Below are 16374 nucleotides of genomic sequence, written 5' to 3'. Positions count from 1 at the left end.
CACAAATTCAATCCAGCAGAGGCAGGGGAACACTGTCAAAGTTCTGGGACAGTTTTCTCAGACCCTCCCACCGCACAGGTCCTGAGGCACGGGGTACTCTCCCAAAGAGGGGAAAGTTTCGGAAGATGGTGAGGGAGTACCTTGCCGGCTGTGCCAACGTAGTCCTTGATTCCTCTGTGCCTTATAATTATTGAGTATCCAAGCTGGACTCGTGGCATGAACTGGCTCTATACACCTTGGAGGTCCTGGCCTGCCCTGCCGCTGTCAACTGAAAATGCTGACAGGCTGACTCATAAAAATTATCAAAGGCTGGTTTGGGCCAGACTTCTCAACATCACTGAATGATAGCAGCGTAACATAAACTCAAATACAGTGTCTTTTTTGGGGAGGTCTAACTGTATTCCCATGCACCTCTGTCTTCACACCCAGACATGGGTATACGCTTCCTGATTTTGTCTATTTGCTCTTGTCCTCCTCCTTCTCCTCATCCTTCACATCCTCCTCCATATCACTACCATATCACCGTATCTACGTCTCTTGCAAGGGGCATTGGAGTTCCTCCAAATTTTTGGCAGCCGTTGCATTCACTGCATAGGCAAAGAGTATGGGAGACCCACTTCCTAATAATGGGAACATTGTTTTCTGGAGGCCCTCCAACCTCTACATCTCTTGCAAGGGGCATTGGAGTGCCTCGTAATTTTTGGCAGCCTTTGCATTCACTGCATAGGCAAATAGTATTGGAGACCCACTCCTTTTTAATGGGAACATGTCATACTCATTACTGTAGCCCAGCTCCATGTGTCTTTAAATTGGTAATAGGGTTTTTTCTAAATTTTGGCAGCCGTTGGACTCACTGCATACCCTATAACTGGATAGGAGACCCTCTCCTTTCTAATGGGAACATGTCATTACTGTGGTCCAGCTCTATGTGTCTTTAAATTGTTAGTGGGGTTTTTCCCAAATTTTGGCGGCTGTTGGACTCACTGCATACCCTATAACTGTATAGCAGATCCTTAACCTTTCTAATGGGAACATGTCATTACTGTGGCCCAGCTCTATGTGTCTTTAAATTGTTAGTGGGGTTTTTCCCAAATTTTGGCAGCCCTTGCAGTCACAGCATGGGTATTACCACTATAGGAGACCCACTCCTTTATAATGGGAATATTTTTTTTTACTGAGACCCTCCTCTATGTCTCTTCAAAGAGGTATTGGGTTGCGTCCAAATTTTTGGCAGCCCTTGCAGTCACTGCATATGCAATAACAGTATAGGAGACCCACTCTTTAATAATGGGAACAACAAAGCATAGCCGACTGCTGGCCCTTTAAGAATAGTAAGGCAGTAAAAACAGTGTTTGTGACTTTCACAATCCCTCCTTCATAAATGAAACAGGATGTGTCTGATGATGTTTCACACACCACATGGCCAGATAAGGTTGTAAAATGTTAAAATGCCATTTCCCGGTGAATGCATTTGTCACGGTTGAAAGCAATGCAAAAATGCAAAAAAACGCATCAAAAACGCTATGTGTGAACATAGCCCAAGGTGTGAAGGAGCATTTTTGTTTTTGGTTATTTATTTTGCCTTATATACAAGTCATTACCCTGGAAAGAATGTTCCTTAACATATTTCCCAGGAAAATCCATTTTGGTTTAGTTTTTGTATGTTTTATTGTGAGTCTGTAAAAGTGGCGTAATACCTCTGACAACATTGTTGATATTATTGACCTGGGAGTCAGAAATGCTTCCAGGAGTCTTCCCCATGCTGTTCCCATGTCATTTTAGTACTGTTCCCATCGATTTGGGCAATTTTTAGGCCCTCTGCAGACCACCGGGGGGGGGGGCCGCCGAAAGAATGCTGGAGTTTCCCATAGACTTACATTGGGCTCGTTACTTGGACCGAGCAGCCGAGTATTCCAATTTGCTTGACTTGAGCAGCGAGCACCCGAGCATTTTAGTGCTCGCTCGTCACTAGTTTTCAGCTATACCATTTCTATTTCCATTCAACTTTTTGATCGTGTTTTATTCCACTCTTTGTTTGGTAGTAAGATGAAAAAGAATAGTTTTTTTTTTTACAGTGTTCACTGAAGGCGTTAAGTAGTGTGATCGTTTTATAGGCCATGGACGTGATGATAACAAATATGTGGACCTTTTTGGTTTATTTTAGTTTTTGTATGAATTTACCCATTTATTGATATAACATTATTTTCATTTTCTTTTCTGTTTATTTTTTGATTAGGTTTTTTTTATATTTTTTCACATTCTTTTTTTTACTTTTTCATTTAGTCCCTCTATGGGACTAGCTTTTATTAGTATAATCGCTGTTAGGCTGTGTGCCCACGTAGCGTTTTACAAGCGTTTTTGATGCGGAATTTCCGCAACGGAAACGCTTGTAAAATGCTTGGTAACCCGCACCCCATGATCCCCAATGGGTTTCCGCAACTTCTATGCACATGCTGCGGATTTTTCCGCAGCGTTTATGCCGCGTTCAAAAATCCGCAGCATGTCATTTAATTTTGCGTTTCCGCAAGCAGAATTGCCTTTGTCCAATGCATAAAAAACGCAAGGCAATTCCGCATGTGGAAAACGCGTGATAAACGCGCGAAAAAAGCGCGATAAACGCGTGCGGAATTCCGCATGCGTTTTTCCGGGAGAGGACTTGCATTTATGCAGCAGAAATTTTCTGCTTCATAAATGCATCGTGGGCACATAGCCTTATAAAGCATTGCAATGAATTCTACCTGTCAGTGTTACAGTGATAGAAGCCTCTGAGACCATGCTCCTAGCTCGGTCTAAGCAGGCCACCGTCGCTGGGATACCTGGAGGCGCGGGTTGTCATGACAACAGGATCACTGACTAAGGGCGTAACCAGAAACGCGTCGAGATTGCGTCTCCGCTATCATGGACTTTTATATATTTTAATATTTTGCACCAATAAAGTGAGAATTATTTTTTATTGGAGACTTTTCCCACTTTCTCCTTATGTACACTGGCCGAGAGTCACGGCATTGTGGGTCTGAGCCCAGAAGATATGAGCAGCAGGATGGATTAAATGCATGGTGAGGCATATATTGTTTTTTTGTAAAGAATTGTCCAATCAGTCAGTAAGGATTTAGGGCCCTTTTACATGGCGATATTTTGCATCAGTATTTGTTAACAGATGCCAGGAGTGGATCCAAAACACAGAAGAGGTGAGAGTGGTTCAGATATTATTTTTCTCTGTGTTTGTTCCCCTCTGGTTTTTAGCTTACAAATACTAATGTAAATTACTGCCCAAAATACTCCCTGTGTGAATGAGGCGAGGAAGCTGCTTGTAATACTGTAATATAAGTCCTTATTCTGAGGATGAGCGCTCACTTGCAGGTGCTGTGCTGTAATGCTTATCTTCTCTGCTCCATCATACTCCCCAGAGCAGGGGCGACCCCTGGGGCAAAACTGCGGCCGGCAGATGTCAGACGTGTCACTCAGTGATATGTGATGGAGCCCGACTCCCAAACAAAATCAGACAGAAGCATACAAAATAAATACATGAAGCATTGCAATTAGGTGTCAAACGTTCTCAACTTTATTTAAATTTACATGACACTGAACCATCACCTATCAGGATAAAGAAGATTCTGTGTAGCCTCTGTTCCTATAGACCATCTTGCTTGCAGCCTTCTCCATTGAAGACTACGGAAATTACACGAATAGATGAGTAATCTGCTTATACTGCTGTAATACAATTCTTTTATCCAATGATGAGAGCATGCGTCCAGGAGTTGTGCTGTAATGTTTGTCTCCTCTTCACCATCATCATCAGAGCAGGGGCGACCCCTGGGGCAAAATGTGCTTACTGGGATCTGTGCAGCCGGCAGATGTCCAGCCGTATGTGATAGACCCCGTCCCCCAAACAAAATTAATCAGACAGAAGCACACAAAATAAATACACGAAGCATTGCAATTAGGTGTCAAATGATCAAAATTTTATTTAAATTTACATGACACCGAAAATAGCACAACCCCCGACTCACGAAGAGTCACCCTCCAGCACTCAGGAGAGGAAAACCCCCTGTGGAGGAAACCTCTATGGAACCATGGATGGAGGGCTGCCCTTCCATTGGGCTTAGAGAGTTGTGCCAATATATAACAGATGTAACTGCAGAATTGTACAATTTGTACATTTTACCAGATTTACAAAGAATGACATAACAAATACAGACTATAAATGTGATAAAGCTGATGTGGGAGAGATCTGGCTGCAATATCTGTCACCACATTGATTGATGGAGCGAATTTGGTTGATCTGATTGGCCAGGTGGATGTATAATTTCTCCCTTACAGATCCAGGTCCGCCTCTCAAAAAATTGGACATTTGGTTACAGTTCGTTATGCCTAATCCCTAATAGGATAAATAATCCCTCCCAATTTATCACCCATTAAAGTCATAGATCAGTCCATGAACTCCCAAAGGAGAGCTGCTCTATATAGAGGGTAACAGAAGGGGATCCTGGTCTAGGGACCCCCCTTTGTTACCTTCCCATGCCCTAGGGGTGTCTAAAGCAGACAACCCCTTTCCCTGCTAGAACCTCCAAATTACACCAAGTTTGGCACATTACGTGGGTGGTCAAGCTCAAGGTCCTCAGGCGCATCAGTAATGGCGCTGATCGTGGCAGCGCGGAATTCTTTTATGGAATCTTCTTTATGACACTGGTTTATGACCTCATAACAGTTGTCATGGTGACTACAGGGTCTATTACTGATGCAGGGCACAAGTATTAACCCTTTCATCATTGGTAATTTGCTATTGTTATAGAGGCAGATAACTGCACTTGTTACCAAGCAGGGGCCTTATCATTATTGCTTCCCTTAGGCACCATAAGAAATACAGATTACAAATTAAACGTGCAAGTTTGTCATGAGTGTTTTGCACTTTCTAGATCCAGAGATTGGGTTTATTACTAGCACTTTACAAAGAAAAAAAAAAAAAGAGGAAATTACTTGTAAAATAATATTATTGGGAATTGCATTTCAAGCATTTTCCTAATGTGCATTCTACATAGTTACATAGGTTGAAAAAAGTAGGGGTGGACATTAACAGCTTGGGGCCCAAGTGCAAGAAATGTGTCCGAGCCCCCATCTTTTTATGGCGACAAAGCTACAGATATATATATATACACACACACAGTGGGGGAAATAAATGTTTGATCCCCTGCTGTTTTTCTAAGTTTGCCCACTGACAAAGACATGAACAGTCTATAATTTTAAAGGTAATTTTAACATTGAGAGATAGAATACCCCCCCCCCCCAAAAAAAAAAATAAAAAATCAAGAAAATCACATTGTATAAATTAGATAATTTTTTTTTGCATTTTGCAGTGAGAAATAAGTATTTCATCCCCTACAAACCATTATGAGTTCTGGCTGCTACAGACCAGTTAGACGCTCCTAATCAACTCATTACCTGCAGTAAAGACAGCTGTCTTACATAGTCACCTGTATAAAAGACTCTTGTCCACAGACTCCATTAATCAGTCAGACTCTAACCTCTACCACATGGGCAAGACCAAAGAGCTTTCTAAGGATGTCGGGGACAAGATCATAGACCTGCACAAAGCTGGAATGGGCTACAAAACCATAAGTAAGACTCTGGGTGAGAAGGAGACAACTGTTGGTGCAATTGTAAGAAAATGAAAGAAATACAAAATGACTGTCAATAGACATTGATCTGGGGCACCATGCAAAATCTCACCTCGAGGGGTATCCTTGATCATGAGGAAGGTGAGAGATCAGTCTAAAACTACACGGGGGGAACTTGCTAATGATCTCCAGGCAGCTGGGACCACAGTCACCAAGCAAACCATTGGTAACACATTACGCTTTAAAGGTTAAAAATCCTGCAGTGCCCTCAAGGTCCCCCTGCTCAAGAAGGCACATGTGCAGGCCCATCTGAAGTTTGGCAATGAATACCTGGATGATTCTGTGAGTTATTGGGAGAAGGTGCTGTGGTCAGATGAGACAAAAATTGAGCTCTTTAGCATTAACTCAATTGGCCGTGTTTGGAGGAAGAAGGAAGTACAACCCTAAGAACTTCATTCCAACCGTGAAGCATGGTGGGGGAAACATACCTTGGGGGTGCTTTTCTGCAAAGGGGACATGACGACTGCACCGTATTGAAGGGAAGATGGATGGCGTCATGTATCGCGAGATTTTGGCCAACAACCTCCTTCCCTCGGTAAAAGCATTGAAGATGGGTCGTGGCTAGGTCTTCCCAGCAAGGCAATGACCCAAAACATACAGCCAAGGCAACAAAGGAGTGGATCAAAAAGAACTACAGTAAGGTCATGGAGTGGCCTAGCCAGTCTCCAGACCTTAATCCCATAGAAAACTTATGGAGGGGGTTAAATCTCCGATTTGCCAAGCAACAGCCTCAAAATCTTAATGATTTAGAGATGATCTGCAAAGAGGAGTGGACCAAAATTCCTCCCGACATGTGCACAACCCTCATCATCAGCTACAAACAACGTCTGACTGCTGTGCTGCCAACATGTGTTTTACCACCAAATATTAAGTGTTGTTTTCCAGAGGGATCAAATACTTATTTCTCACTGCAAAATGCAAAAAAATGTATCTAATTTATACAATGTGATTTTCTTGATTTTTTTTGGGATATTCTATCAATGTTAAAATTAACCTACCATTAAAATTATAGACTGTTCCTGTCTTTGTCAGTGGGCAAACTAAGAAAGACAGCAGGGGATCAAATAATTATTTCCCCCACTGTGTATATAATTATATATATACAGTATGTAGATTGTATGTATCTACCTCCTTCTAGGTTGTGCCTGGATATGTACACCCACTATATACTGTGTATGTCTGCACCACTTCAGTGCAGTAAGGCGACATTACTGACCACGGAGCAGCCGTGCTCTTTAGAGCTGATGTATTTTTATTTTTGTGAATTGTTTCAGCTGCCTGAAGACCATTGCTCGCCATCTACCATGGGCATGCTGCAGATCCTCGCTAAGTTGCCATCTTACTCCCTGGCATCAGGATGGTTAACAACAGTACAACCCATGTGCAGACAGATTTGTCTGACTCCTTACCGGACTCCAGCAACGCATCGGCTGTGATCCCAGCAGAGAGTACTGCGATTCAGGACTATCTCCCACCATGCCGGTCGTGGTCATAATTCACCGGTATCAGAGGAGGACAACTTTGGGACATTGTCCAAGACATACTCCTCAAGAACTGTGTTTAAGAAATCGTCTCCAGAGGTCCAGGACTTGAGATATGAAGAGGGTGAGGACATTACTGGGGGCACACAACCCACTCATAATAGGTACAGGGGAAGAAGAAACACTCCGTACTGGTACTTCCTCCAGTGTAAGGCCAATATAAAGGAGGGCAAGGTAAGAATGTCTATATTGTTATTCTACTGGGGATCCGCAGGGGAGGGATCGTACATCACAATGCTAGTTTACAATGAGGCATACTGTAGCGCCGGCGTCCCTGCCCTCTGCTAGGCAGGGACGCTGTTCCCCTCACCTCTCTCCTCCGTGCCCGGCGTCCTCCTCCCGCTCTGCTGGCAGCGCGCGCTCCTTCCCGGCCACTGTGCTTAGGGCGCGCGCGCGCGCTCTCCCTCCCTCTTAAAGGGGCCGCGCGCGCCGTCCTAAGGAGTCCCCGGCCAATGGCCGGAGGACTTCACCATATATAAGGCACCTCCTCCAAAATGGAGGTGCCCGAGCAATGTTGTTGCACTGTTCACTACTCTGCTTCAGCCCTCAGGTCCCGTTGTCAGTTACCTGCCTGATTCCTGCCAGCCTGCTGACTTATTCCTGCCTGATTATCTGCTACCTGCCTGCTAGTCTGAGGTCCGACGGTCTGCCTTACTACTCCTGTCAGTCTGTCTAAGGACCAGCCTGCCCGCTCACCTGGGAGCGCACATCAGCCACCTGCCTGCTTGCCTGAGGTCCGACGGTCTGCCTTCCAACTCCTGTCAGTCTGTCTATGGACCAGCTTGCCCGCTCACCTGGGAGCGCACATCTGCTACCTGCCTGCTAGCCTACCTGGAGGCTCCGCCGTCACGTGCTGTGACCACCTGCCTGTCCAGTGACTCCTGCCCGCTCACCTGGGAGCGCTCATCTGCTACCTGTCTGCTAGCCTACCCGGAGGCTCTGCCGTCACGTGCTGTGACCACCCGCCTGTCCAGAGACTTCTGCCCGCTCACCTGGGAGCGCTCATCTGCCGCCTGTCTGTTGGTCTTCCCGGAGGCTCCGCCGTCACATGCTGTGACCACCCGTTCATCCAGAGACTCTCGCCTGCTCACCTGGGAGCTCACGTCTATCATCAGCCGCCACAGGTCGTACCAACCCTTTACCTAGAGACTGCCCCGGTCACTTGCCGTGACCATCTGCCCGTTCATTCAGAGACTGCCCCGGTCACTTGCCGTGACCACCAGCCCGTTCATCCAGAGACTGCCTCGGTCACTTGCCGTGACCTCCAGCCCGTTCACTCAGAGACTGTCCCGGTCACCTGCTGAGACTTCCTGCCCGTCTTCCCTGGTCGCCACCCGCTCCCTTACAAGGACCGCCCCCTTGTATAGTAGCTCAGAGGTTCCGCCTCCCAGACCCGTTACAGTTTGCTCGGGCCATGGAACCCGGTGGCACCCAAGCTCCCTCGCTCTCGGACCTGTGTCATGAACTGTCCCGTCAAAGGTCCCAACAGGAGTCCATCCTGGGTCACCTGCGGAATGTCAATACTCGCCTGTACACTCTGACTGCTCCACCAGCAACCTCCGCCTGTGCCATGTCTCGCAATCCGGCAGCTCCGCTGCCCACTAATACCATGGTATCTTACCCCGGACCCCGGCTTTCTGCACCTCCTCGCTTCGGAGGCGACTCCGCCCAGGCTCGGGGCTTCATAAATCAGTGCACCCTGCACTTTGAACTATTGTCTCACCAGTTTAACTCCGACCGGGCCAAAATTGCATTCATCATGTCCCATCTCACCGGGGAGGCCCTGGCCTGGCTAAATCCTCTATGGGAGAGAGGAGACCCCCTGGTGTCCAACTTGCCTGCTTTTCTCACGGCTTTCCGGAAAGTCTTCGACGAACCCGGACGGAGGACCTCATCCGCATCATCACTGCTACGCCTCCGTCAGGGAGGTCTCACCGTGGGCCAATATGCCATACGGTTCCGTACCCTTGCCTCGGAGCTGGCCTGGGATAACGACGCTCTGGTATCCGTCTTCTGGGAGGGTCTGTCCGGCCGTATTAAAGATGAACTTGCCGGTCGGGACATTCCTACCACTCTCGATGACCTAATAACTCTTGCCACCCGGATTGACCTACGGTTCCAGGAGCGTGCCAAAGAGGTCACCCGTGAGGAGGTTACCACGTCTAGCTCCTACTTTTCAGAAACCCGTCACTCCCTCCGTCTCTACCCAGGTACACTCTCCTGAGCCTATGCAGGTCGACCAGACCAAGATGCTCAAAACCCGTCAGGACTTACGCCGTGCCGAGGGGAGCTGCTTCTACTGTGGCAGTAAGGAGCACCGGATCCGTGCCTGCCCGGAGAGGTCGGGAAACGCCTGTGTCTAGGTTCGCTCAGAGAGGTCGACCTAGACAAGAATAAATCCTCTCCATCTCTGCTGTTGTCAGTCTCAATCGTCTGCGGGGAGAACCGTTATTTCGAACTAGCCCAACTTGACTCTGGAGCAGCCGGGAATCTTATTTCACAGTCCCTGGTAGAGAAATACCGCATCCCCACCAAACCTCTGGCTGTACCCTTGTCTGTTGCTGCCGTGGATGGGGGTCTCTTACCACGCCCCATCCAACTCATCACCGAATCCATTACTCTGCAGGTGGGAATGCTGCATTCTGAGAGTATCTCCTTTCATGTTCTGCCTGGACTCTCTCACGCCCTCTTGCTAGGCCTACCTTGGCTCCAGAGACATGCACCCGTGCTTGACTGGCAGACCGGAGAAGTCCTTCGCTGGGGACAGGACTGCCATAAGACCTGTCTGGTTCCCGTCCATCCCGTCCGTCCTTCTCCTACCCCAGCTAATCTACCTGGACTTCCGATTCCTTATTGGTCTTATGCTGATGTCTTTAATAAAAAGGAGGCAGAGACACTACCCCCTCATAGACCATACGACTGCCCTATCGACCTGTTACCTGGTACTACTCCTCCCCGTGGGCGTATTTATCCTTTATCCGCTGCTGAGACCCGGTCGATGTCCGAATATATTGAGGAGAATCTGGCCAGAGGATTCATCCGGAAATCTACCTCCCCGGCGGGAGCAGGCTTCTTTTTCGTCAAAAAGAAGGACGGCTCTCTCCGTCCCTGTATAGACTATAGAGGTCTTAACCAGATCGCGGTGAAGAATAAGTACCCCCTTCCGCTCATTCCGGAGTTATTTGATCGTCTGAGGGGGGCTAGAATCTTCACCAAACTGGACCTCCGTGGGGCGTACAACCTGGTTCGTATCCGTCAGGGGGATGAATGGAAGACGGCATTCAACACCCGGGACGGCCACTATGAATATCTGGTAATGCCCTTTGGCCTCTGTAACGCTCCTGCCGTCTTTCAAGAGTTGGTCAATGACATCTTCCGGGACCTTCTCTACTCCTGCGTAGTGGTGTACCTGGACGACATCTTGGTCTTCTCTCCGGATCTCCAGACTCACCGGAGGGACGTTCGTCAGGTCCTGCTCAGGCTCAGGCAGAATCACCTCTTCGCTAAATACGAGAAGTGCCTCTTTGAGCAGACCTCGCTTCCATTTTTAGGCTACATTATTTCTCAGACCGGCCTACAAATGGATCCAGAGAAACTGTCTGCCATCGAGAAATGGCCTCGACCGGAGGGGTTGAAGGCCATTCAGCGATTCCTGGGCTTCGCCAACTACTACCGCCTCTTCATACCACACTTCTCTTCCCGGACTGCCCCAATTTCCGCGCTCACCCGTAAAGGTACTAATCCCAAAGAGTGGCCACCCGAAGCTGAGGAGGCCTTTCTTTCCCTAAAACAGGCCTTCTCTTCCGCCCCGGTGCTGCATCGCCCAGATGGCAACAAGCAGTTCTTCCTGGAAGTTGACGCCTCCTCCTCTGGAGCCGGAGCGGTACTTACTCAAAAATCATCTTCCGGGAGAATGGTAACTTGTGGCTTCTTCTCTAAACTCTTCTACTCCTCAGAGCGCAATTATTCCATAGGAGACCGAGAGTTATTGGCCATCAAACTGGCATTGGAGGAGTGGCGTTACCTGCTCGAGGGGGCTCTTCACCCGGTAATAATTTACACCGACCACAAGAACTTGGCTTACCTCCAGCATGCCCAGAGACTTAACCCGCGCCAAGCCCGGTGGTCCTTGTTTTTTGCTCGCTTTGATTTTGTTCTTCATTTTCGCCCGGCTGACAAAAACGTCAAAGCAGACGCCTTGTCCCGATCCTTTCTGGTGTCCGATCTCGAGGAAGAACCTAAACATATCATCGATCCCGCCAGAGTAATGCAGGTGGCTCCCGTGAGTCTAAATCGTCTCCCTCCCGGTAAGACGTTTGTTTCAGTACCTGATCGGGAGAAGATCCTACACTGGGGCCATTCGTCTAAACTAGCTGGCCACGCCGGTCAGAAAAAGACCCTCCAGCTTATTGCCCGGCACTACTGGTGGCCTACCCTGCACAAGGACGTAATAGACTTTGTTTCTACCTGTGTGTCCTGCGCCCGCAACAAAGTCCCGAGACACCTGCCAGCCGGTCGCCTCCTTCCGCTTCCTGTGCCTGCTGCCCCCTGGCAGCATATTGCTATGGACTTCATAACTGATCTCCCCGTCTCTGCCAGTTGTACGGTCATTTGGGTGGTCGCTGACCGCTTTTCCAAGATGGCTCACTTTATTCCCCTGCCAGGCCTCCCGTCTGCACCCGAGCTGGCTAAAGACTTTATCCGCCACATCTTCCGTCTTCATGGCCTGCCCCTCCACATCGTGTCGGATCGTGGGGTACAGTTCACCTCACGTTTCTGGAGAGCCACTTGTAAACTGCTAGACGTCACCCTGGACTTCTCTTCCGCTTACCACCCACAGTCCAATGGTCAAGTGGAGCGGATCAATCAGAACCTGACCAGTTACCTCCGGCACTTCGTTAATGCCCATCATTCAGACTGGGTGGATCTCCTACCATGGGCCGAGTTCTCTTATAATAATCACCAGAGCGAATCCTCCTCCAAATCCCCGTTTTTTGTAGTCTTCGGTCAGCATCCTCGGATTCCTTTTCCTGTCTCCACCTCTGTGGACAACCCGGCTGCGGAATCTCTCGTTAGCAAATTTTCCTCCATTTGGGAGAGTACCCGATCCGCACTCCTTCAGTCGTCCGAACGGATGAAAAGACACGCTGACCAAAAACGCCTGGATCCTCCACAATTTCGTCCTGGAGATAAAGTCTGGCTCTCATCTAAATATGTCCGACTCAAGATACCTTCTTACAAGTTAGGGCCTCGGTTCATCGGCCCTCTGGAGGTCATCAGTCAGATCAACCCGGTGGCCTATAAATTGAAACTCCCGGCCAACTTACGGATCCCTAACTCCTTCCATGTATCTCTCCTCAAACCTGTGGTTCTTAACTCTTTTTCCAAGTCTACAGGTACGCCTCCTGCTCCGGTTTCTGCTGAGGACGAGTTTGAGGTAGAGAACATTCTTGCCACCAAAAGGGTAAGAGGAAAGACCTTTTTTCTAGTAGATTGGAAGGGGTTTGGTCCTGAGGAGAGAACGTGGGAGCCCCGGGAGAACATCCATGCCCCTCTTATCCTTGCTAAATTTCTGTCTGGCCTAAAGAAGGGGGGGCCTAAAGGGGGGGGTACTGTAGCGCCGGCGTCCCTGCCCTCTGCTAGGCAGGGACGCTGTTCCCCTCACCTCTCTGCTCCGTGCCCGGCGTCCTCCTCCCGCTCTGCTGGCAGCGCGCGCTCCTTCCCGGCCACTGTGCTTAGGGCGCGCGCGCTCTCCCTCCCTCTTAAAGGGGCCGCGCGCGCCGTCCTAAGGAGTCCCCGGCCAATGGCCGGAGGACTTTACCATATATAAGGCACCTCCTCCAAAATGGAGGTGCCCGAGCAATGTTGTTGCACTGTTCACTACTCTGCTTCAGCCCTCAGGTCCCGTTGTCAGTTACCTGCCAGATACCTGCCTGATTCCTGCCAGCCTGCTGACTTATTCCTGCCTGATTATCTGCTACCTGCCTGCTAGTCTGAGGTCCGACGGTCTGCCTTACTACTCCTGTCAGTCTGTCTAAGGACCAGCCTGCCCGCTCACCTGGGAGCGCACATCAGCCACCTGCCTGCTTGCCTGAGGTCCGACGGTCTGCCTTCCAACTCCTGTCAGTCTGTCTATGGACCAGCTTGCCCGCTCACCTGGGAGCGCACATCTGCTACCTGCCTGCTAGCCTACCTGGAGGCTCCGCCGTCACGTGCTGTGACCACCTGCCTGTCCAGTGACTCCTGCCCGCTCACCTGGGAGCGCTCATCTGCTACCTGTCTGCTAGCCTACCCGGAGGCTCTGCCGTCTTGTGCTGTGACCACCCGCCTGTCCAGAGACTTCTGCCCGCTCACCTGGGAGCGCTCATCTGCCGCCTGTCTGTTGGTCTTCCCGGAGGCTCCGCCGTCACATGCTGTGACCACCCGTTCATCCAGAGACTCTTGCCTGCTCACCTGGGAGCTCACGTCTATCATCAGCCGCCACAGGTCGTACCAACCCTTTACCTAGAGACTGCCCCGGTCACTTGCCGTGACCATCTGCCCGTTCATTCAGAGACTGCCCCGGTCACTTGCCGTGACCACCAGCCCGTTCATCCAGAGACTGCCTCGGTCACTTGCCGTGACCTCCAGCCCGTTCACTCAGAGACTGTCCCGGTCACCTGCTGAGACTTCCTGCCCGTCTTCCCTGGTCGCCACCCGCTCCCTTACAAGGACCGCCCCCTTGTATAGTAGCTCAGAGGTTCCGCCTCCCAGACCCGTTACACATACCAGACAATATATGTCCTTCTATAATATATCCTCATATAATTTCCTATTGTGTCAAATATTATGCAATTACATTGTCCTAAATGATTGTATTTGCTGATCGTAACCTTAACGGTACGATGGTAGAGTCACCACTAGCACCTAAGAAACACAGTGAAGCCTGGTAAGTGTCCGGACGGAGGAGATAGCCATTGATGAGAAGCATTATTTTTTAGGATCATAGCCATGACTGTTATAGCATTTGCATAAGTCGCCCTTGTGCCATGTTGTTCTCCTTTTTTCAAGCAATGTCTGTAATCACAGTAAAACTATTGCAGTCTTCACAACACAGCCCGGCTCTGCTACGATTATGGAAGTCATGTCCAAGAGCAATAAAGAAAAATATTCACATGTGTTTTTAAGAAATTGCTACTGTTTTTTTTTGTTTGGATTATTTATTTCTTTTTTTATGTTTGCATTATTTTGCATTATTTTGTCTTTTTGCTACTTTTGTTGCATCTGTGCATTTTTACGTTTTTTCTTTTGTTGCTAATCACAGCATGTTCTAAGTTTCGTGATTTACTTATTTTTTTTCTTTCTTTGCTTTTTCTATAAATTTTACCATTAGAAAATGCACCTAAAAAATCATACACCTGTCTGTATGTGTCAGAGTTGTCTTGGGGTCTCATCTGTTTATTTAGTAGAGTAAAGAGGGAGGAGGTGAGTAAGGACATAAGTGTGAAGTGCTGGGTCCTGATTGCTTGTACAGTTAGGTCCATATATATTTGGAGAGAGACAACATTTTTCTAATTTTGGTTCTAGACATTACCACAATGAATTTTAAACAAAACAATTCAGATGCAGTTGAAGTTCAGACTTTCAGCTTTCATTTGAGGGTATCCACATTAAAATTGGATGAAGGGTTTAGGAGTTTCAGCTCCTTAACATGTGACACCCTGTTTTTAAAGGGACCAAAAGTAATTGGACAGATTAAATAATTGAAAATAAAATGTTCATTTCTAGTACTTGGTTGAAAACCCTTTGTTGGCAATGACTGCCTGAAGTCTTGAACTCATGGACATCACCAGACTCTGAGTTTCCTCCTTTTTGATGCTCTGCCAGGCCTTCACTGCGGGGGTTTTCAGTTGCTGTTTGTTTGTGGGCCTTTCTGTCTGAAGTTTAGTCTTTAACAAGTGAAATGCATGCTCAATTGGGTTGAGATCAGGTGACTGACTTGGCCATTCAAGAATATTCCACTTCTTTGCTTTAATAAACTCCTGGGTTGCTTTGGCTTTATGTTTTGGGTCATTGTCCATCTGTAGTATGAAATGACGACCAATCAGTTTGGCTGCATTTGGCTGGATCTGAGCACACAGTATGGCTCTGAATACATCAGAATTCATTCGGCTGCTTCTGTCCTGTGTCACATCATCAATAAACACTAGTGAGCCAGTGCCACTGGCAGCCATGCATGCCCAAGCCATCACACTGCCTCCGCCGTGTTTTACAGATGATGTGGTATGCTTTGGATCATGAGCTGTACCACGCCTTCGCCATACTTTTCTCTTTCCATCATTCTGGTAGAGGTTGATCTTGGTTTCATCTGTCCAAAGAATGTTCTTCCAGAACTGTGCTGGCTTTTTTAGATGTTTTTTAGCAAAGTCCAGTCTAGCCTTTTTATTCCTGATGCTTATGAGTGGCTTGCACTGTGCAGTGAACCCACTGTATTTACTTTCATGCAGTCTTCTCTTTATGGTAGATTTGGATATTGATACACCTACCTCCTGGAGAGTGGTGTTCACTTGGTTGGCTGTTGTGAAGGGGTTTCTCTTCACCATGGAGATTATTCTGCGATCATCCACCACTGTTGTCTTCCGTGGGCGCCCAGGTCTTTTTGCATTGATGAGTTCACCAGTGCTTTCTTTCTTTCTCAGGATGTACCAAACTCAAGATTTTGCCACTCATAATATTGTAGCAATTTCTCGGATGGGTTTTTTCTGTTTTTGCAGGTTAATGATGGCTTGTTTCACCTGCATGGAGAGCTCCTTTGACCGCATGTTTACTTCACAGCAAAACCTTCCAAATGCAAGCACCATCCCTCAAATCAACTCCAGACCTTTTATCTGCTTAATTGAGAATGACATAACGAAGGGATTGTCCACACCGGTCCATGAAATAGCCTTGGAGTCAATTGTCCAATAACTTTTGGTCCCTTTAAAAGCAGGGTGTCACATGTTAAGGAGCTGAAACTCCTAAACCCTTCATCCAATTTTAAGGTGGATACCCTCAAATGAAAGCTGAAAGTCTGAACTTCAACTGCATCTGAATTGTTTTGTTTAAAATTCATTGTGGTAATGTCTAGAACCAAAATTAGAAAAATGTTGTCTCTGTCCAAATATATATGGACCTAACTG

This window comes from Phyllobates terribilis, unplaced genomic scaffold (assembly GCF_046119375.1).
Source record: "Phyllobates terribilis strain yellow unplaced genomic scaffold, ASM4611937v1 Scaffold_314__1_contigs__length_2217976, whole genome shotgun sequence".
Lineage (NCBI taxonomy): Eukaryota > Metazoa > Chordata > Amphibia > Anura > Dendrobatidae > Phyllobates > Phyllobates terribilis.
This window is presented reverse-complemented; position numbering follows the sequence as displayed.